Source organism: Schistocerca nitens, chromosome 7 (genome assembly GCF_023898315.1).
Source record: "Schistocerca nitens isolate TAMUIC-IGC-003100 chromosome 7, iqSchNite1.1, whole genome shotgun sequence".
Classification (NCBI taxonomy): Eukaryota; Metazoa; Arthropoda; class Insecta; order Orthoptera; family Acrididae; genus Schistocerca; species Schistocerca nitens.
This window is the reverse complement of record NC_064620.1, coordinates 164065781-164088093: the sequence shown is the minus strand read 5'-3', so window position 1 is coordinate 164088093 and position 22313 is coordinate 164065781. Positions and strand designations below refer to the sequence as shown.

The window sequence follows — 22313 nt, the reverse complement described above, 5'->3', positions numbered from 1 at the left end:
CTCCCCCCCCCCCCAAAAAAAAAAACAAAAAGAAAAACATTATTTGCAGTCCCCCACACTTGTACCGTGCCAAATACGCTTATGATTTTAATGATAATAATACGTTTTACTAGAACAAAATTTTTTTAAAATCAGCGCTTAGTATATCGCTTCAGCATAACATCCAAGAAATTGCAATTCAGAGAAATATAGCATCCGAAAGATAAACACGTGTATCCGTTTGTTTGTTTGTAACTCATACAATTCTATAATTTTTTTCCGATCTTGATGGAATTTTGCACACTTTACCTACGCGACAAGAGGAAGATCCTGTCTACATAAGATTTCGTAATCTGACTTGAAACATAAACCTACGCAATATACATAAAGGAGAGACGTTATTAGCAAAAATCTGTAAAAGTTGTTGGTATATTTACTTCAAATTTCTGCACGATCCTCTAATGAACATCGGGCGGACATAGCCTATATTTTTCTTCAATATGCACAATCGCTGTGGGGGGTAAGAACTACCTACCCAAGGCAACTAGAAATAGTCAGGTAGGCCATTCCGGGGCGTCTAGCTGCTTTTATAAAATGTAAGCTTTCACGGCCGGAATTGTCACAATTAAAATATTCCGGGCTATTACGCCGTGGTCGAAGGGTTTTCACGCGCTGCTATTGGTTAATGCTTATACTGTCATCAGGAATACTAACGCGAGAGCTCAACACCAGCCTCATGTGCTGTTTGTTGTTAAGTGTTGACGCGCATAATTAAGCATCGCTTACATCTAAAATTATAAGACATTAACACTTTTACGTTATAACATCAGCCACCGTCAAGGACTTAATATTAAGATTTTGAGCATGTTACTGTGGTTATAAATACTCACTGTAGCCCAGTTTGATGACGACACAACCCACTGAAGATTTCTCTTTGCGACCAGTTCATTTTTTCTGTTTCAGCTTTTGGCTGCTGATGCATTATAGGCTTATTCTAGCGAAAGGTCTAAATCAGCTGCCATATTCCTAGTTATGTTAATAAAGAACACGGTTGTGAGAGAAACCAGTTAGTGGTGCATATCGGGAAACTTTGCGGTTACTGTAGAAAACTTTTACATCACTTCGTTACATGTCGCCCATGAAAACTGCAAAATATTACTTCAACTCCTTTCTTTTGTTGAATCTGTCAGCTTGAGGAAAAATCAACCCACCTTTGGAGGTTATGCAGATCCAGCTATTACCGGTGATGCAATCTGAATTCAGAGGAAATTTTTCTGGTACTGAACTCAAGGGACTGTCAATGTGCTTGCATTTAAATGCTACGTAATTCGCAAGATATTTGTGCTTCTCGAGATTCGCAGTCCTCACTGATTGCTGGTTCATAACTAGGAAACCGCATCATATCTAGTTCTTGTTCACTGAAATTAGTAAGTCTAAATCAGTTGCCACATTCCTAGTTACGTTAGTAAAGAACACGGTTGTGACGAACCTTATGAAGTTCTGTTCAGTTTCTTTTGATGGAATAACATGTGACACTACCTCACTAGTACACTCTTTAACGGACGTATTTGCCGACAAGGAGATGTCTTCTGTATTTGCAGTCAATATTAGAAGCAGCATTCTATTTTTCATTTCGGAAGGCGTTGTTGGGTTGTCGTAAAATGCACTTAGGCAACGAATTTCGGAAAAAAATTCTCCAAAGAGTTTTGGTTTAGCCTGGAAGTTAAGAATTACGAAGCTTCCATATTTTTATGTCACTGTAAAGTCAAAAGAGAGTGTTCATTGAAGCTATTAAGCCCTTCTGGAATGGCAGCAGACATTGCTTTTTCCCACAATGCATGTTAGAACAAACTAAAGGAAGCGTTTTAGTGTGTTCTATCACAGCTTTCCTAAGATACAGCACTTCTTTCAGAGTACCAGGTCTGCACTTGAATTGTTTGCTCCATTTCTGAAGTGTTAACCGGCAAGTGAAATGGTAGTTCTTTTTCTGGAAGTAAGTAGACGCTTTGGGTGAGAATGCTCTTAAGATGCGATATCTTTCGGTGCCCACTTCACTCACATTTTATTTATGACAAGTTCGAAACTGGCCTGGTGAGAAACATCGAGATAAAATGCTATTTATAGTATCTCTAATTTTATTGTTTTATTCCAGAGGAAGCACACCTATTTATTTCCGCAACATACTTCGATCACTTGGCTTCAGGACCTTGTTACTTCTTTTCAGAGTATGCTTTTCATATCTCAGCAGTTCTTTTTCAGATTTTAATCTGTTTCTTTCTTCAGATCCTTGCATTATTCACAATAACAAGGTCAGCTCTATCTTTGTGAAATCGAAAACCCCATACGCAGTTTTATGTGAAGTATTTTTGCATTCAGTAATAGCACAGTGTTTTCTGCTTTTGCTCATAGTATTACAAAACGGCCAGCGATAAGACTAGGTAAGATGTGACTGAATTCTATTTGTTTTAACAAAGGGGGATGGGAATTTGCTATTATTAACAAACTTGTAGTGTTCTCGATACCCGTATTCCTAATGACGTCACGCCGTTTCGCCAGCAGTTTGCGCGGGAAAGACAATATGGCACCCCCTGCCACCTACCAATCAAAGGGGGTGGGGATCAAAAAGAAGCTTAGCTCGGGAAGTGTGAATTCCCAGACTTCATTCGTCCCGTATTTCAGAATGAGAGCAATTAGCGACTCGCATCGAACTTTACACATAATTTCAAATCTTTATGATTTTTTTTTCGCTGGCAATCACTACAAGGAAAAACTTTATCGCTTGCTACTTTTCCTCTGTTCATGCAGTAAAAGTACCGCATGAGGCATGACGTTATAATTTATTACTTCTTTACTACTCACCATATTTGTGACACATTTTACGGACAGTACGTACATATACCACTGAACGAAAGTGTAAAATACGACACACTTAAGGAGATATGACGTTATAAACAATGAGATGTGTCTGAAACCGCTGCATCATGGATGACTTTTAAATTTGTAACTCCTTTGCTAATAACTCTGTTCGCAATAAATTTCGCAGACAGTATCCACACATGCCGCTAAATACACCAAAAATATCGTACCATTGTAAAACACATAGTTCACGAGATAAGACGTCGTAAACACTCAGATGCGTTAAAAATTTCAGCATTGCTTTGCCACTAACTCTATTCGCAATCCATATTGCAGATAGTATCTACATATGACGCTGAATGTACCTGCACAAATATAACGTTGTTCTAAGATAGTTCAGAACATATGACGTCACAGACACTGAGATGCTTGAAAACTTCCACATCATGCATGAAGTTTTAATACTATTATTCTACTCCTCTGGGCAAGTTAAGGAAATCCCTGAAAGGGGCTGCACTTATGACAGCTTTCAACCGTGAAGCTCAAACTGTTGTAGGCGAAAACAATTGCCGCCTATACAACTATGAAGAGGCGTTGCCATAGAGACATTTACAGAAACCTGTTGTAGACAGGCGAAGCAGCTGCGCTCAGCGTACAGTACAGAAACTGTCCGAGTTCATGTTTCTTAATTTGCATACAGTAGTTATTCATTTGCACATAATGGATATTTCTTTCTAGGAGTGTTCCATAATTTCAAAGGTGTTGTCGCGGATACATGGAAACGATTTTGTTGTTTTCAATTTTAATAGAAAATTGGCAAAATGAGTAGCCGGATAAAGCCGGGTTTGTCAGCTAGTACAATATAGAATCGATATGTACACACTCCATGTGTGCACTCGACCTACACTAAGCACTACGACTGTGAATACTGATCTGAAGACTATATGAGCGTGTAAATGAGTGGAGTGCTGTTACTTTCATATGCTCACGCCTACTTTTCGCATAACAGTCTTTTCGTTATTTCTTTCCTCTCAGTAGCGGGTTTTCCCTTTTCTGTACCCCCTTACGCAACATTCAGTGGCTTTGTCGGTTCTATCTGTGGACTTATGAACCGTGTCCGACTTCTTGTTGACAGCAGGTGCTGTCAGCTTGGGAATGTCCACTTTTACCTTGCTAGAATTTTACTGTCAGGCCGTAAGCCCATCCACGTGGGTAGTCCCGCACACAAGCAACTGAAAAGTATTTTTTGTTAAATGTAGCTTGTAATTTCTAGAGTTCCTTGCCATTTTCATGCTACTTTATTTTCTGGTAGTTAGGTGTGAAATTTGGAAATTGATAGATGTAAATACACCCCAGGAAAAAATAACACACCCTTTTATAGGTTTCCAGTGCTCTCAAGATTTATTGTTGGAACAGTGCATATGAAGTGCATGAAATGACTACATATACAGATCAATAGCACAAGCTGTTCTGAAGTATCGGATATCAAGCCATGCTGAAACATTTATGTTAGTACGTGCAGGTGCTGACTCTGGCATCCATTTGATCGTAAAGATGGCGAATACTGTCCTGGGATACGTTATGCCACCCCTGCTCGATCTGTTCACGTAGTTCTGTAAGAATGTTGGTTGACGAATCGCATGAGTCACTTCTCGTTCCACCATACCTCCCACACGTGCTCCGTTGGAGACAAATCTGAAGATAGTACTGACCAGGAAAGCTGCTGCACGTCTTGGAGAACACGTTAAGTTACGGGAGCAATGTGTGGGCGAGTATTGTCCTGTTCGAGCAACAGATAAACTTCCTGTAGCATGAACGGTAGAAGAACGGGTCTAACAACATTCTGCATGTAGCGAAAGCTGGTTAGCGTCCCCTCCAGAAACACCAAAGTTGTAACTTCTCGCAGACCAGGCCATAAGGCCTGGCGCGGGGCTAGTGTGTCTTGGGAGAATGTACTCTACGAGACGGCCCTCACCGGATGTACGTCGTACGCGCAAACGCCCATGACCTGCATACAGGCGGAATCTGCTTTCATTCTGAAAACCAAGCGCGCCAGTCCATCTTCCAAACGATCCTCTGACGGTACCAGTCGAGCCGCGCACGTCGATACTGTGGCGTCAGTGGAAGACGGACTAGAGGTGTCCCACTGCTAATAACTGGTTCGCAAGTGTTTGCGTTGACACGTCTGGGTTCAAAGGCCCTCTTATCTGTGCTGTGGTAGCTGTACGATCTCCCACTGCTACCCTTACAATACGACAATCCTGAGCGAGTCCGTGCTGCATGGATGTGCAGAACCTCGTCTACGAGGGTGTGCGGACATTTGCCACGATTTTACCTGCTCCGAAGGGTTGGGTCCCTTGTCTCCCCCTCCCCTTCCCTCCTCCTCATCCTCCTCCTCCTCCTCCTCCTCCTCCTCCTCCTCCTCACCCGTAGCCCGACCCGCAGTAAAGGTATTTACTGAGACTTTCCGCTGGTTTACTTAACATAGGAGCAGATTCTTTATGGATTTTCCGCCACATTTCTAGAGAGACTTTCGTTGTGGAAACTATTAAATGCATCTCGCATTGAAACCCGTACCAAATTTCGAGCCTCAGTAAAACTTCGCCAATCTTGGAGATTTTGCATTCGTCTAAATTATACGTGCCTTTTTCGGTGCTCCTGCAGCAGCTTTCTGTCGTGTTTTGTGTATCATGGGGGATCAGTTCTGTCTGTTATTAATTTATTTGGTATGAATCTCTCGAGTGCTGTTGATACTATTTCTTTGAACTTAAGCTACATGTGGTCTTCACTTACATAGTTTGGAAGGATTGGAGACTGTCTCTTAGAAAGACGTCAACCGAATTATTCGTTGCTTTTATAAATAGATATATTTCGCGTTTAGTTTTAGTGAATTTCTTTGTTACGGAGTTGAGCCTCGCTACGACTGTGTGTTGACTAATCCCTGTTATCGTCGTGATGCTCAGGATCGTTTGTGGCTAAGAGGTCAAGTGTGTTTTCGTAACCATTTACAATTTGAATGGCCTCGTGAACTAATTGTTGAAAATAATTTAAAAAAAGCATTTAGAACAATTACGGAAGTTGTTTTCTGTCTACAATAGGGTCCAATAGGGTCTGAAAATGTATTTTTGTCAACATACGGAAGGTAAATTGAAGTCACTGCCAACTATAATTGTATGAGTAGGGTACCTACTTGCGATGAGACTCGACTTTTCTTTGAAATGTTAGTGCACATCATTACAATTACGGCTTTTATCTCCAAAACCTAGGATGCTTTCTCTGTGACCCTGTAAATACCAGAGCTAAACAATGTAGAACAACAACGTACGTTACAAGCATAGCGTTCTGTATTACTTCATTTCCTTATTTCTATCATTTTAAAATTGTACGTCGACTTTAGATGACATGTCAATCATAGATGTTCTTATCGCTGTTTATGAACGTACTTTCAGTCATGTTTCGAACATTATCCCGCTACACTTTATTAACTAATGTTTCGCCGCAAGGATATCGGATTTTAGAGAGTAAATTAATATGTAGTACGTCGTTCTTCTTTTCAGACATTCACATACCCGTTTATTCTTTCCTTATTATCTTTTGGGCATGCAGTTGTAGTAATTAAAGTAGGCACAAATGCGGTGAACAAAAAGAAATGATTAGCGTACATTCTCATTCTCTTTACATCGTTCCTTGCTTGTTGCTCTCATGGTGATGGACTGTTTCTATCGCAATCAGTTAAGCTTGAAAGGAAGCTACCCTACAGACAGAGGGATCTATATTTATACTTGGCAGAACTAATTTCATACTGACATAATCGTCGGAATTGCTTTAGTTTCCCAAAAGTCATAAATATTTCGATTTCGGAAAAGAAGCTCTGTATTTCGCCAAGATGTCGAAGAAGAAGGTCCCTTTCGTACTGGTTGTATCGAGTAAGATGTGGAGACGGCGGTTTGAAAGTGGACAGAAGTAGTACGAGGAAGGGCGTCCCTTACCTGAGGGATCGCTACTCAAGCTACCTGGCGATGGGGCAAGTGTGGCAAATGTCCGGCGTGGCAAGTGTCCGGCATTCGTCTACGAGTGTCAGACTGTTCACGCGATCAAAGATAATAGCATCGTTGCACAACTGACGAGGCTTGCCCTACTTGTGTGGCAATTCTCCGAAAGGACCATCCTGCCACTCGGAAGGCCACAATTTGACCCATTTCAGTTGGCTGTACGAAGGACGTATGCATTTCCGTGTCATGGTTCCTTGCTTGCTTCACACGTTTGCACCACACTGTACCTTCTGGATGTGAGCATTCCATGTTGAAGGCTACACACAGATGGCGCACGGATAGCTATCCTACTACGCTGTCTGTTGGCGGACGACGTGGATTCATTACCAGTACATCTACTATTATCGACGAGGCACATGCCGTTTCCGGATGAAAAGCGATGTCGTCTTTCCAGATGTACTAATTTTTTTCCGGCATTGTATATAAACGGTCCTACTGAAATTTGCATTGTTTTTTTAAGGCAGGCAGGAGGGGAAACAACGCCACCACCAGCCATTCCTCTCCCAGGTCACCCCCCCCCCCCCCTATCCCCCTCCTTGTCCCTGTGTTGTGTCTGGTTGTGGTCCTAAAGGCTTTATTGGGGAAATTGTTGGTTTACAAGTTTTTGAATTTCCAGCTGACTTGTCATTTTATCGTTACAGTAAGCTAACAGCTTGGCGGATGGTGTCAGTTAAAATCATACACTTTTTGAAGACGATACAATTATCGACGGGGAAGCGTTAACTGACAAAACTTGTAGTCAACAGCCATTCAGATCTAGCTAAAATAACGAACTGGTGCAAACACTGGCAAAGAACTTCTTCTGTAGATAATTGTAAAGTTGTGCACCTTACCAAAAGTGTTTATAGGCTTAATGAGTTACAATGGGGTCAAATACGTCGTAGAAACAGCTGGCAGAATCAGTGCGTTGAGAAATCAGGTGCAATCACGAAGTACCTCTGTGAAAGTAATTGCGGGCTTCAGTTCACCGCTCGCACACTCAGATCTGCTGTTTCACAAAGAAGACAAGGGGGAGACCTGTACTGCGAGACTGCTCAAGTGTGTGGTAACCCCGTATGACTGGTCTAACACAGGACATGAAGCGCATACAAAGAAGAGCAGCAAGGATGACTATGGGGATGTTTGGCAGGCAGGAGAAGATACTAGAAAATCTTAAAGTTTCGGACGAAGTAAAATGTCCAACAACGCATGAAAACCTACTTGGAAAGTTTTAGGGAGCAGTTTCCAGGCTGGAATCCATGAATATAACTTATCTCCCGACATATCGCAGATGAAATTAGATTAATAACACCATGCACAGAGCCATACAGTCAGTACGTGCACATTACACCCATGAATGGAATAGAAAAATCCTTCAAAAACATGCACCCTCTGCTGTTCCGATGTCAGACTGAGATTCGCTGAAGAATTCACCTAGGAAATAAGTGGCTTACAAAACACTAGAAGAAGGGCGGAACTTGAGTATCTGTAATTTCATACTGTGTTATGAAATGGAACACTTGAAGAAATTAATGCCAAAAGCCATAATTTTATTTAATATTTTTATTTAGTCACCAGTTTCGATTCCTCATTTGCATTTCTTCAGGCCCCTATACACGAAATTCGGTAAGCTATCTAGTCGTGGCCGCTACGAATTTCGGTAAGTCATCTAGTCGTTTGTGTTATTGTAGGGCCCACTGCATCCAATTGGTTTCTGTAGACTTCTAAAATTTCTCGGTAGGTGTAGACCCTTGACACCTCACCTCTAACGACAACTGTCCTAGTAGTTAAATAAAATTATTAAGTAAAATTACACCTGTTGGTATCTGTCTTCTTCAAACCTGAGTATTGCTCTTCAGTCTGCGACCCTTACCAGGTGGGATAAAAGGAAGAGATGAGAAAGATCCAGCAAAGTACGACGAGTTTCGTTACGGGATGGCTTAGTAAGCGTGAGAGCGTTACGGAGATGTTCAACAAACTCCAGTGGTAGGATTTATGGGGAGGTTTACTGCTGAAATTCCACGTAGAGTCGAGTGATATATTAGTCCCTCCCACATATGTGTCAGTAAGTGATCACGACGAGATAATCAGAAAAATTACAGCTCATATCCAGCCTCTGGCTGCCCACTTATTTAGCCAATTACATTGTGTCATATGGAAGTTTATCGACATCGTCGAACGCATGCACAATTCGTAAATGGAATAGAGAAATGGCGGAGGGGGGAGGATAAGATAGTTGTACCAGACATTATCATCCGTCACACACAATAACGTGGCTTGCAGACGCAGATATAGATGTAGAACCAAAGAATCCTCCCCGAGAGTCGGCGGAGATTTAGCAAATCACGGAACGGCCGAAAGACATTCGAGCTGATTTTCTCCTGAAGACGCTTCCAGCGTCATACCACTACGCCATCTCGATCGGTAAACAAGGGTCAGAGATAATACGAGATTCAAAAATATATGTTCACTCTATATTCACTGGACGCAAGCTGGAACTTTTCATTAGAAAATGTCAGATATCTTCGTAAAACTGGTCCCGTCGAGATCGAAGTCATTAAAAATGAAGCTCTAACTCACATGGAGAAACATCGGGAGGAAAATGCAAGGAATAGTAGCAATATTATTAAAAGAATTTGGCATTTGCCTGACGTGATTTACGGAAACGAAGGAAAGGTAATTATGCATACTTTTGATGGCACTTTGTAATCCACTCCTCTTGAATATGATGCAAGTGTCTTCACAAATAAGGCATCTCTCACAGTGATACCTTAGCAAATTTGTATACAATAAGCTGTCTACGAAATTCACCATTATTACATTTTCTTCACTTTAGTTCAACAAATTGTGGAAGCGACTTCTCATACTTTGGTTACTCATTTGCTTGTTTATTTGGCTGCTTATGGATCTGATCTTTAACTATGTCGAACCGTTCCGCTATTTTTTTTGTCCCCTGCCTATAGGCAGGCGAAGAGCCGCTAACCGCTGGGCAATGCAAGGGGGTGCTGCTTCCAAGCGAAGGGTCTGCCACCCAAGAGGCGGACAAAAAAAAAAAAAAACTCTTCAGCCCCCACTGGGGAAACGAGGCAAATAAATTACCCAACCAAACAAAAAACTCAACGGGGACGAAATCGTGTTTAGGCTAGCGCATTTTTATATGCTCTTAAAGTTCCGTGTACTGGTGTCAGAAGCAGTGAATTGTGTCGCCTTCCGGGGAAATAATAAAATATAGAAACGATTCTTTGGTGTTACGTACAACACTGATCAACTCACGCTCTGTCGGCGCCAAATTCAAGGAATTTTTAGTCGGTTACGACAGTTAGTATCAATCGCAAGAAACAGTAATCCCTAGAATGCGACTTACTTCAGATTAAACCAGTTCATATTTCTTGTCTTTTTATGTACAGCTGATGCCTCGTTTTTCTGTTGTCCTCCATATTCCTATCGGCTGGTGACTTTCTTTGGATGACCAACCAATGAACACATCGCGACTAGTGGCCCGATGGTTAAGCCGGTTGACGAGCGAGATTCCTTTTCTTGCATGACTACGCTGAATTTGGTTTTCCATGACGTCCAAGACCCATTCAGGGTGAATACTGCGATTGTTCCTTTAGGACGGGTACGGTTGATTCACACTCCCATTATCGCCAACTGAGCTAGTACTCTAATCTATTCCGATCAGCTCGATATTGTTAGGTATTACTATTCAATGTTCCTCTCTTTACAACAGTAAATTACTTTAAACATTATTGATGCAAGTATAAACAGGCAATTACTTCCAAAATTAAAAAAAAAACAGTATCTGTTATAAAACAGTACGTGGCGCAAGTTTTAAGCACAACAGAAAAGGCACCGCGAGAACAGTCCGTCACGATAGCTGAATGGTCAGCGTGACGGACTGCCGTCCAAAGGGGCCCGGGTTCGATTCCCGACTGGGTCGGGGATTTTTCTCCGCTCAGGGACTAGGTGTTGTGTTATCTTCATCATCATTTCATCCCCATCCAGCGCACAGGTCACCCAATGTGGTGTCGAATGTAATAAGACCTGCACCAAGGCGGCCGGACCTGCCCCGTAAGGGGCCTCCCGGCCAATGACGCCAAACGCTCATTTCCATTTACCGCAAGAACAGAAACTCTGAAATCTGTTTTACTAATAGAATGAAGGTCCGACTTCAGTCACAAACAAAGAATTTATCGAATAGTCACAACGCGTTCCGTGCCCTAGTGTGTTCATGCACTTACATCAAGTATATAAAAAGAACGGCAGATATAAATATCACTAAAACGACAGTTTTTATCGTAATCGTTTTATGGTTCCCGTAGTGATTACACAGGAGGCATAAATGACAGTCATCGGATTACTATGTTTTTCACGTTACTGTAGTTTTTGTAAAAATAATAGCTACCATCACTGCATCGAATATAAAAACGTAAACATATCAAAAAGCTGCTACAAACAATTAAAGTATAATTCCTTCTACACAAAAAAGTTTTTATTGTTAAGATGATAATTTCATATAAATTTCGGAAGTGATTACAGGTCCAGTCCACGAATAAAAAAAAGGAAACATGACAAAGAGTAGCTATATACAATCACATCACACTTACTTCTATACAATGACGTTTTTATAGCCAATACGATAGTTTCTCGTAAATAACGGGAACGATTTCAGTTCTGAAAATGGTTGTATCTGTGAATTTTATAATGGACTGCTAAGGTTGCTGCAAAATATACCAGCTGATCTCGAATTTTTGTTCTGGAAATTTATTTTGTGGAAAATAATTTCAGCCTGCTCTGACAGTGACTGAAAGTGTTGTAATGTGAAAAAGAAGCAGAAATATGTATAATAATGCATACAAATACTGATGCAAAACAGATGTGTGCTCATCAAGACGTGCCCCCAGGGTTTGAACTGATATATATGATACACGAATGAAGCCGAACTACTTGTCCATATTTTACGCAACTACTTCTAGTATGTTTATAATACCCGACTACATTGAACAAAATGAAGAAAACGTGAAAATTTTGACGTGACTCTCCAACAAATATAATCAGGAAATGCGGTATAGAAATGCCTGCAACTCTGTAACTGCATTAAGGAATATACGTTTTCTTCTTTTTAAAAATAAACATATCCATATCTCTTTCCAGAATACTGCTATTTTGACCGTTAGTATACTCTTCGAACACAGCATTTAGTGCATTAGTGTGTATGTGAATATCTTCAGCAGGAAAGTTCCCTTTCTGTTTCTTCTCTCGCCAGTTCAATTGTGACAAGGTCTTTTAGAAATTATTATGATGTGCTTTCTACGTTAAGCCCATAAGACTTCTTCTTGCAAAGTCATTTTGAGTTGTAGCACACCACAGAGTGGCTGTTTGACGCTGTTTATAGGGAAACACTAAAAAGTAATGGATTGCCGTTTGCCTGTTCTGGCAGAAAGTTCGACAAAGATATAAAATATTCTGCCACTTGTTTGTTCATAGATTTATTTACTCTGATAAGATTACACATAATGTGAGAGTCTTAATATTTTATCAGTGAATTAATTGTGACAAAAGTTGTCCAACTTACCAGTTACATTAGGTCTTATATTCAATGAACCACCTAAAGATTAAAGAACCGGACAAGTGCGAGTAGTACTCGCACACTAAGGGTTCCGTACAAACTTAATTATCTATATAGTCACTTCATCTATAAGTTTTGATGAGCCAGCGAGTATCGAAACATGTGACATAAATGACTGTAATTTTTGACTGCATCGACTTAGAAGTTTATTTTTTTTACTCTCTCATGAGACTGTAGACCTTAGTAATTGACATAAATTTCAACTTGATGCTTCTACCCGTTCCAGAGAAAAACAGGTCTTAACATATGGACAGACATACAAAAGTGATCTTATAAGGGTTTCGTTTTTACAGATTAAAGTACGGAAGCCTAAAAAGGCTAACAACTGAAAAAGTAAAAACAACAGTAGCTACGGCTGTTGATATACTTTCCGGGATGTGAGGTCGTGGTCCAAGAAGTTTTCTGCTCCTTACGTTTCGTCCAGAACTGCGCTGGACTTCCTCAGAGGCGCTGCTCCGCTGAGTCTTGCCGACTGACTGGTCGGGTGTCTGAGAGCGACTTATATATTGTGAGAAAGGGGGGCGTGGTTCAGGTGACACGTGATGAGCAGTGATAATCCATAGCAAAGAAAAGGTTGACTATCGATTACCACCTTGTCAAAGATAAAAATTGTTAGCAATTTTGTAGAGCCACTGATAATCCATAGCAAAGATAAGGTTGACTATCGATTACCACCTAGTCCAAGATAAAAATTGTTAGCAATTTTGTAGAGCCACTGTCCATATATCGCTAAGTTTCATAGCCTCCTCTTTCCTACTGAAATTATCGTGATGTTTATAAATTTCGATAGCTTCTCTATATAGCCGTGGATAGTAATTTAACGTTGTAGATAAAACTTCGGTATCCGAAAACTTCACTTGGTGGTTGCCTGGTTGAAGAGCATGTTCCGCTACAGCTGACTTTTCTATTTTTCCAAGTCGACAAAGACTTTTATGCTCTTTCAGTCGCGTATTTACGCTTCTTTTGGTAGTACCAATGTAAACTTTACCACAGGTACATGGAATTTTATACACACCACATGTCGACAGGGGAGGGCGTTTATCCTTCACAGATCGTAGTACTTGACTTATTTTCTTTGTTGGTTTAAAGATCGGTTTTATGTCATGTTTTCGTAAAATCTTACCGATCCGATCTGTTACTTTTTTAATAATAGGGAGAACTACTGTATTTTTCTGTCGTTGTGGTTCATTCTTATCTTTTGGGTTTCTGTTCCTTGGACGCAAAATTCTATTTATCTCTATCCTTGAGTAGCCGTTTTTTTCAAAAGCCTGCTTCAGATGTTTCACTTCAGCATCCAAATGTTCAGGTGTACATATCCGTTCCGCTCGATCGACAAGACTTTTTATGACACGTCTTTTTTGTTGAGGATGATGATTAGAATTTTTATGTAAATATCTGTCCGTATGTGTTGCCTTCCGAAAAACTTTATATTCCAAGCTTCTATCGGACCGTCTCATAACTAAGACATCCAAGAAAGATATTCTGTTATCCTTTTCTATTTCCATGGTAAACTGTATTTTTGGGTGAATTTTATTTAGTTAATCAAAGAAATCGTCCAAGGCCTTTCTGCCATGGGACCAAACCACAAATGTGTCATCTACGTATCGATACCAACGAGATGGTTTGTTATTAGCTTTGTCTAGGGCTGATTGTTCAAACTTCTCCATATAAAGATTGGCAATCGCAGGGCCTAATGGATTACCCATTACTACTCCATCAAGTTGTTCATAAAATTCATTATCCCACTGGAACTGACTTGATGTAAGACAATGTCTGAAAAGAACAGTCAAATCTTCTGGAAAAATATCCGCTATGAAAATCATAACTTCGTTAACAGGAATCATTGTGAATAAGGACACAATGTCAAAACTTACAAGAATATCTTCAGGGGCCAGAGTTAGTCCCTCTAGTTTTTCAATAAAATGACGCGAGTCTTTTATATATGAGTCAGTTTTTCCAATGACTGGTTGTAAACAAGTTTTTAAATATCTTGCTATTTCATAAGTGGGAGAATTGATGACACTGACTATGGGTCTTAAAGGAAAATCTATTTTATGAATTTTAGGTACACCATACAATCGAGGACACATAGCCTCACTTTTCAATAAAGTTCTTTTATCTTCTTTCCGGATACAGGTAGATGACTTAATCAAATTATTTGTTTTCCTAAGTACACTGGCTGTAGGAACCCTCGCAAGTTTGTTGTACTGTCCTGAGGTTAAAAGGTTCAACTAGAGGGACTAACTCTGGCCCCTGAAGATATTCTTGTAAGTTTTGACATTGTGTCCTTATTCACAATGATTCCTGTTAACGAAGTTATAATTTTCATAGCGGATATTTTTCCAGAAGATTTGACTGTTCTTTTCAGACATTGTCTTACATCAAGTCAGTTCCAGTGGGATAATGAATTTTATGAACAACTTGATGGAGTAGTAATGGGTAATCCATTAGGCCCTGCGATTGCCAATCTTTATATGGAGAAGTTTGAACAATCAGCCCTAGACAAAGCTAATAACAAACCATCTCGTTGGTATCGATACGTAGATGACACATTTGTGGTTTGGTCCCATGGCAGAAAGGCCTTGGACGATTTCTTTGATTAACTAAATAAAATTCACCCAAAAATACAGTTTACCATGGAAATAGAAAAGGATAACAGAATATCTTTCTTGGATGTCTTAGTTATGAGACGGTCCGATAGAAGCTTGGAATATAAAGTTTTTCGGAAGGCAACACATACGGACAGATATTTACATAAAAATTCTAATCATCATCCTCAACAAAAAAGACGTGTCATAAAAAGTCTTGTCGATCGAGCGGAACGGATATGTACACCTGAACATTTGGATGCTGAAGTGAAACATCTGAAGCAGGCTTTTGAAAAAAACGGCTACTCAAGGATAGAGATAAATAGAATTTTGCGTCCAAGGAACAGAAACCCAAAAGATAAGAATGAACCACAACGACAGAAAAATACAGTAGTTCTCCCTATTATTAAAAAAGTAACAGATCGGATCGGTAAGATTTTACGAAAACATGACATAAAACCGATCTTTAAACCAACAAAGAAAATAAGTCAAGTACTACGATCTGTGAAGGATAAACGCCCTCCCCTGTCGACATGTGGTGTGTATAAAATTCCATGTGCCTGTGGTAAAGTTTACATTGGTACTACCAAAAGAAGCGTAAATACGCGACTGAAAGAGCATAAAAGTCTTTGTCGACTTGGAAAAATAGAAAAGTCAGCTGTAGCGGAACATGCTCTTCAACCAGGCAACCACCAAGTGAAGTTTTCGGATACCGAAGTTTTATCTACAACGTTAAATTACTATCCACGGCTATATAGAGAAGCTATCGAAATTTATAAACATCACGATAATTTCAGTAGGAAAGAGGAGGCTATGAAACTTAGCGATATATGGACAGTGGCTCTACAAAATTGCTAACAATTTTTATCTTGGACTAGGTGGTAATCGATAGTCAACCTTATCTTTGCTATGGATTATCAGTGGCTCTACAAAATTGCTAACAATTTTTATCTTTGACAAGGTGGTAATCGATAGTCAACCTTTTCTTTGCTATGGATTATCACTGCTCATCACGTGTCACCTGAACCACGCCCCGCTTTCTCACAATATACAAGTCGCTCTCAGACACCCGACCAGTCAGTCGGCAAGACTCAGCGGAGCAGCGCCTCTGAGGAAGTCCAGCGCAGTTCTGGACGAAACGTAAGGAGCAGAAAAGTTCTTGGACCACGACCTCACATCCCGGAAAGTATATCAACAGCCATGTCACCCGGTCGTGAAAGCCTTCATTCTACAACAGTAGCTACAACAAAAGTAACCACAGTTTATGTTTGATTGTAAAGATAATGCTAGTAGAGAGAGTTATGGAATGTGAGGTAGAATTATACCGTTCAAAAATGGCTCTGAGCACTATGGGACTTAACATCTGAGGTCATCAGTCCCCTAGAATTTAGAACTACTTATACTGAACTAACCTAAGGACATCACACACATCCATGCCCGAGGCAGGATTCGAACCTGCGACCGTAGCAGTCGCGCGGTTCTGGACAGAATTATACCGTGGGCTGCGATAATACCAGTGACGAGAAGGGAAGATAAGGCCACTTAGTAATGAAGGGAGAAGAAAAATCAAGATCGGACGAGTTACTGAAAAAGTAAGTGTAAAGGGAAGAGTAATGGAAATGGAAATGAAGACATACTTTACTCCATGTTCAGAAATGTAAAATTATGCACTTCACGAAACGAAAAAAAAAACATAGTATTCTATGGTTACAAAATAGTGACTCACAGTTGGACTCAGTAATATCCTACAAATATCTGAGTGTAACAATTTGTAGGAAACTGAAATGGAATGATCACATACTTTCAGTCTTAGGTAAAGTAGGTGGCAGAGTTCGGCTCATTGGCAAGATACTGACAAAATGCAGTCAATTTACAAAGAAGACTGCTTACAAAAGTATCGTCCGTCCCATCCTAGAATACTGAACAAGTACGTTGAATCCATACTAAATAGGACTACAGTATACAAAGAATGGTGGCACCAATAGTTATAGGATTGTTTGGTCCACGGGAGAGCGCTATCGAAGTGCTAAAGTACTGAACTGGCATACACATGAAGACAGACGCTCTCTATCTCGCGAAAGCCTGCCTATATAGTTTCAAGAACCAATATTAAGAGAGGAATCTATAAGTACAACACAAGTCTCTACGTATCGTTGCTGTAGTCACTAAGTAGGCGCGCGCAGTGACATTTAAGAATCTTTGCTCTCTCCATATGCGACTAGAACGAGATAAAACCTTAATATGTGGTACAATGGGTGCCATGCAGCTCTTGTGTTAAAACTGCAGTGAGAGGCATTTGATACTTCACGTGAGATAGTGTAGATAGGGAAACTGACAAAGTAGACAGACTGTGTTATATCCACGTGACTACTATTGCCGTAACCATTCTAACCAGGTATATGATAATCCAACGTGAGCGAAACAGGTCAATGTTATAAAGGCAACGCACGAAAGCATTCAAAGTTGTAGCCGTCTGCAGATTTCACTAGTACTGGCCTACTATAAGACCGATAAATAAGTTTGGGGTGGCTTCTCAGTGCCAGTACCTGGGAGCTGCAGCGTTCAGCCCCCCCCCCCCCCCCCAGCACTGGGGTGTCGGACCTCACCGGAAGCAGACAAACTGCGCTGCCCTCGCACGGGCCAATATTTCACCAGCGCCGCACCTCTGCATGTGGTCCGGCCTCCTACGGGTTCGTCCAGACCTGCGACCACCCTTAAAATGTCTGACAGGCTTCCTAGTGTTGCCCACCCAAATAGCTGCTAACGCTCATCTTCAGCAATATGTCTTAGGTAGACGACTGTTTAATATACAGCGATCGTACATCCATTGTGGTGTATCACACTTTATTTAATTTACAAGGATTCAACAAGGAAGTTATATGCAATTAAACCATGGTGAGAGACTGTTAATGAAGAGAGCATTACGATACAGCAAGACCAAACAAGATTGACACAATAATCAGCTAGTCACCGTAAGCATGTTTGTGTACGTCCACTTGCCGCCTTGGTCACAGAGCTCTTAGAGCAAAGCCACTTGCACTTGTCTTCCTTAGACCAGTCGTTGTCTAATTTCCCCCAGCGTGCCAAATATATAACCGTGAAGTTTTACACTAAAGGAAAACTTTAACAAATGTCATTGCGGAGAATGAAGAAGATTTAAAAGGCGATCAAGTACTAAGTCATTACGGAAGAGCCACGCGGGGTAGCCGCGTGGTCTGCCTCAAGATGTCACGGTCCGCGCGGGCTCCCCCCCCCCCCCCCCCCCCCCGTCGGAGTTTCGAGTCCTCCCTCGGCCATGGGTGTGTGTGCTGTAAGTAGTTTAAGTTGGATTAAGTAGTGTGTTAACTTAGGGACCGATGACCTCACCAGTTTGATCCCATAAAATCTTATCACAAATTTCCATTACGGAAGGAGCGGAAGCTTCGATCGGACAGGGAGTGGGCAGGGAATGGACAGTGGCCACTTCCTGGCAATCGTCTCTGTACTGTCCTCACGCCAGATTGACTCAACTACTCTCTTCCGTAACGTATGAGATGTTCACTAAAATTATCATAACCTTCATGGATGGAAACATTGCACTTCAGTCAATCAAAGTAACAAAATGGCTTTAACTACAGACCGGAGTAACTATAATCGGTAACCACTTTGTCTGGGGCACGGAGTACGTATGTTGTTGAAATCTAATAGTCCTTCAGAAACTGGGCATTCATTCAACTTGTTAGTAAACTGCAGAGTATAGACATCAACGCTACAGCTTCCGTTCGACTTGACTGAGGATAGTGAGAAATTTATTACTACAAGAAGAATCACACACATTTCATATCACCAAATCTTCCTAGAGGAAGTTTCTTTAACGGGGAAAAGAGAGAAGGCATATGTTTTAATGGAACCTTTTCGCCGATGACATTGTGCTTGTTATGCAAAGCTAAGAAAGTAACGCACGCAGAAGTCTCAAGGGCGTATTTTTCCAGTAGCGGATCTACAATAACAGATAGTGATGGTCATTAACAGAATGACGCTTTCGCAGAAATTATTTTATTGACCTCTGGGTGCGCGAATAAAGCCGGTTTAAACTTACAGTCCTACCTTTTCACAAAATCACCAAGAAATTAAAAACACAACTGCCTTTGACATTAAGGATGCCACTTAAATAAGTACAGTGACCAAGTAATCTCTAAATAAGCACCACAAATACACACACACACACACACACACACACACACACACACACACACATACCAGTCTAGTTGGAGTCCAGAGAGGGAATACACGTAACAGCTAGATCCACAGCACCTGAAGAATACAGTTGGTGGTCGTTGAAATATTGTGCATAAAGTGGAAACAACAACTTGGCAGTAGACCCGGAAGCACACCACTAATCCATCAAGCTGAGAAATCTTGAAAGATCACATTCACTTAGAAACAGCGGGTACTCTAAACATTAAGCGAGTACGAACGGAGTCCAAGTCATAAGGTACCCGTATAATCACAAAACCAGGTAAAAACAGTAACATACACTCTAAGATAAAAAAAAAAGAACGACGCACCACGAAGAACTTAATCAAATGGTACGGAAATCGGTAGACGTGATGTAAATATACAGACAAATGAACGATTGCAATTTCAGAAAAAATGGATAAATTTTTCAAGAGAAAGAGCTTCAGAAACTGAGCAATTCAATAACGGGTCGGTTCACCTCTGGCCCTTATGCAGGCAGCTTGGCAAGGATTTACAGAGTTGTTGGATGACCTCCTGGGAGATATCGTGCCAAATTCTGTTCAATTGGCGTGTGATATTATCAAATTACCGAGCTGGTTGGAGGCTCTGCCCATAACGATCCAAACGCCTCATTTGGGGAGAGATCCGGCGATCTTGCTGGCCAAGGTAAGGTTTGACAAGCACGAAGACAAGCAACTCTCGCCATGTTCAGGCGGGAATTACCTTGCTGAAATGTAAGCTCAGGATGGCTTGTCATGAACGACAGCAAAACGGGGCGTAGAATGTCGTCGATATATGATATTCCACACCTAGTTTTCTTTCCCTTCGTGGCAAACAGTCCTGGGATTATATTTCAGCAAGATGATGTCCGCCCGCAAACCGCGAGATCCTCTACTGGTTGTCTTAGTGCTTGTCAAAACCTACCTTGGCCAGCAAGGTCGTCGGATGTCTCCCCAAAAACGTTTGCAGCATGATTGGCAGTGTCCTCCAACCAGCTCGGGGTTCTGACGATACAACGCGCCAGCTGGACAGAATTTGGCAATATGTTCCTCAGGAGGACATTCGACAACTCTGTCAGTCCATGCCAAGCCGAATAACTACTTACATAAAGGCTAGAGGTGGACCAGCGCGTTAACTGATTTGCCGAATTTGTGAAACTCTTTCTCTTGAACAAATGATATAATTTTTTATCTGTACATGTACATCACATTTACCGATTTCCGTTCCATTCGGTTAATTCCCTTCTGGAGCGTTTTATTTATGAGTGTACTTTTTACGTTCGTATTGTCCCACTTGACAGTTGGGTAAAAATGTTGTTTGTGATTTTTACTTGTTTTGTGTTTTTGAATCTTATGACTTGAACACTGTTCATACTCGCTCGGTGTTTGGATCTGCGGCTGTATTTATGCCTATACTGTTATGTGTATTTGAGAGTTCTGCTTGAAGGTAAGTAGTAATACTCAAAATGGCAATCGTCATAAATAAAAGAAGATATATTACTTTTCAGTCGTAATCAGAAACAATTATGTTTGTCACTTAAAAGGACACGCCCATGTTGAGACACATATAAGGACCATCCACGAAGTTGAGGTGCAATGCTTTAGCGGAAGACACACCTCTATGTGGAACAGAGCGAGCACTAGGATGGCACACAGCGCCGTGCAGGTGGAGTGGAGACACTCGCTTACAGAGGAACGGACACATCGGAAGAGCTCTTAAGCGAGCGTACCGGTCATGTTGTAGATCACATTGCTAGTACAACAGCTGGGCAGACGAGCTCCGCAATGTCAATGCCGTGTAAGGTGAGCCGTCCGTTTGTCATGGCAGGCAACGCAGGGGCACCAGGCAGATCTATGCCCAAGCTGCTGGCTCAAATAGGAGACCGGATGATTTCGTCGGCTTTGCGTTGCTGCTGCAGTACCCGCCACGGCACAGTGTGTACAATATTGATACTTTATTCTTGAATCTGAGACATCCCTAGTCATTTCAGTTCAAAAGCTGGATTCCGTCATATGCCTTCAAATAGGGCAATTCAAGCTAATCTTGCCGCCCAATTATAGAAATTCTTAACTATTTCCTTACACTACATCACAGGCACAACGAAAAAGAAAAGAAATCAGGGATACAATGCGATACAGCCATTCTGCTCTTTCCATAATCGTGAAGAACACATGCATTTAAACCAAGTGGAAAGAAATGGCCGCATGGTCTTCACGTACTAGGTGACAGAAATGCACAACGTACTGGGCAACGCGATCGTTGACTCTGTTACTAAGGAAGCGGCGACTTCAGGTACACAAGTTCCAGCAGAAGATCTACTAAACTGACTTGCATAACTTAAGGACGCGAGTACCTTTCGCACGATGTGTCAGTGCTAAGTAAATTGCCTCGATGACTTGGACCACATATGGAAAGAACTGCTACATTATAGCATAGAAGCAATCCGTCTCCGGCCACAAGTGGTCCATCTGGACCATCCGACCGCCGTGTCATCCTCAGATGAGGATGCGGATAGGAGGGGCGTGTGGTCAGCACACCGCTCTCCCGGTCGTTATCATGGTTTTCTTTGACCGGAGCCGCTACTATTCGGTCGAGTAGCTCCTCAATTGGCGTCACGAGGCTGAGTGCACCCCTAAAAGTGGCAACAGCGCATGGCGGCCCGGATGGTCACCCATCCAAGTGCCGGACACGCCCGACAGCGCTTAACTTCGGTGATCTGACGGGAACCGGTGTATCCACTACGGCAAGGCCGTTGCCATAGCATAGAAGATAACTGAAAAAAAGCGCACTGAGACGAACAGAAAAGACATTTTTATGCAAATACAGTAATTAAACTGATGTTATTGCGGTTTATGATGGTGCCCTGGACATTACGAACGACGAGATTTGATCCTTAATAGGGTGTGTGACCACCACGGAGAGAACTGTATGCTCTGCAATGTGAGCCCAGGCTGACCACAATGTAGAGCGTTCCTTTTCTCCATCAGTGCGGTTAACTAAAGGAAAATACTA

The 22313-nt window shown here is 41.4% G+C and overlaps 1 pseudogene; it reads right to left on the bottom strand.

The window, feature by feature from the left end:
* Positions 1-21940: 21940 nt before the first annotated feature.
* LOC126195872 (5S ribosomal RNA) lies at positions 21941-22058 on the bottom strand (annotated as a pseudogene).
* Between the last annotated feature and the right edge of the window lie 255 nt (positions 22059-22313).